This window comes from Psammomys obesus, unplaced genomic scaffold (assembly GCF_907164565.1).
Source record: "Psammomys obesus unplaced genomic scaffold, mPsaObe1.curated_primary_1811, whole genome shotgun sequence".
In the NCBI taxonomy this organism is placed as follows: Eukaryota; Metazoa; Chordata; class Mammalia; order Rodentia; family Muridae; genus Psammomys; species Psammomys obesus.
Window position 1 is genome coordinate 2,514,519 of NW_026594184.1, and position 1,909 is coordinate 2,516,427.

The 1,909-nt window shown below is 41.6% G+C and overlaps 1 non-coding gene across 1 annotated transcript; it reads left to right on the forward strand.

Moving 5' to 3' along the window:
• Positions 1-224: 224 nt before the first annotated feature.
• On the forward strand, positions 225-330 carry LOC129684847 (U6 spliceosomal RNA). The gene has a single exon (XR_008721407.1). It is a non-coding gene; the product is annotated as a U6 spliceosomal RNA (small nuclear RNA).
• The last annotated feature ends 1,579 nt before the right edge of the window (positions 331-1,909 follow it).

Consider the following 1,909-nt stretch of genomic DNA (forward strand, 5'->3'; position numbering starts at 1 on the left):
TACAAATAGCTCCTTGGCTAGGGGTGGGACTTTTCATCTACCATCCCTCCTCCACACTGGGATTTTATCTGGCTTGAGCTTGTACTGGTGCTGTGCATGCTTTCAAAGACTGTGAATTCATATTGCATAGGCACTGCTGAGTCTGAAAAATGTGTTTCTTTGCAGTTATTTTTTTCTGTAGGCTTAAACTTGGGTTCAGAAAAGTCTTTAAAAGTTCTACAATTTTGCTTGTTTTGGCAGCACGTATACCGAAATTGGAATGATAGAGAGAAGATTAGCATGGTCCGGCGCAATGATGACACACAAATTCGTGAAGCGTTCCTTAATTTTATGCATGCTGGAGATGTTGTAGAGAAAGGGTAACTCTCCTCCATTGCTGGTGGGAATTTAATCTTGTACAACCACTTTGGAAATCAATCTGGTGCTTTCTGAGAAAATTAGGAATAGTGTTATCTCAAGATCCAGCTATAACACTCCTAGGCATATAACCAAAAGACGTCCCACCATTCAATAAGAACATTTGCTCAACTATGTTCATAGCAGCTTTATTTGAAATAGCCAGAATCTGGAAACAACATAATGTCCCTCAACAGAGGAATGGATACAGAGACTGTGGTACATTTACACAATGGACTACTCAACAATTAAAAACAAGGACAATCATGAAATTTGCAGGCAAATGGTGGGAACTAGAAAAGTTCATCCTGAGTGAGGTGCCAGAGCCCGCAGGCAGAGTCAAACAGTACCTGAGTGGAGAGTGAGGATTTAAAATAATTAAAACAAAACACACTATACACGGGACAGATTGAGAGGGCTGTCAGTATGAGTGAAGCAGCAGCATGGGTTTATTCCAGGGTTCATTTTTTTATATGTAAAGCAAAGACAAGTCACATCAATTCAAAAAGAAAAGGTTCATGGAAATGTCCAACTTACTTTTCAAAAACTATCTCCCTATAGTGGATAAAGTCCTATTCTAAAACTAATTCCCTAAAACAGTTATAGTCCAAGGTCACACAGGTAAGGAATTTGGAATAGGCTTTTAAGGAATTTGGCGAACCTTCCTCCTTTCTTTGTCAAGGTAAAGGCCAAGATGAAAATACAACAATGTAGCTTAAGGAAGGGCTTTCCACAGTGAGGTAACCCAGAAGCAGAAAGACATATATATCCACTTACAAGTGTATATTAGCCATATAATATAGGATAAAAATACTAAAATCTATAGTCCTGAAGAAGCTAGACAACAAGGAGGACCCTAGGAAAGATGTTTAATCCTCATTCAGAAGGTCAAACAAGATAGACATCGGAAGTAGGAAAAGACAAGGAACAGGACAGGAGCCTTCTGCAGAGGAACCCTGAAAGACGCTACCCACCAGGGTATTCTGAGGAGATTCTGAGACTCATAGCCAAACTTTGGAAAGAGTGTGGGGATCCTTATGGAAGAAGAGGGAGATAGAAAGACCTGGAGGGGACAGGAATTCCATAAGAAGAACAACACAGCCAAAATACCTGGGTACAGGTGGGCTTGCAGAAACTGATACTCTAACCAAGGACCATGCATGGAGAGGACCTAGACCCCTTGTTCAGAGGAAGCCCATAGGCTACTCAGTTTCCAAGTGGACTTCCTAGTGAGAGACCAAAAGATAAATTAGCAGCTATTATTAGGACCTGAAGTAGGTAGGTAAAGAAGTCTAGTAATGCCCTGAGGGGAAGAGCCACCTCACTTCATTCTTTCCCCACTCACTGGAGATACAGTTGCTAGGAAACTGGACCATCCCCCTAGGGAGGGACACCAGGTCATTAATGATCTGGGAACCTTCCTATAGCCAATCAATTCAAAATGTAGCATTTTAACCAATAGATGCTTGACAGGCAAGAATCGCCCCTGCCTTGGGCATGCTGGGATGGACCA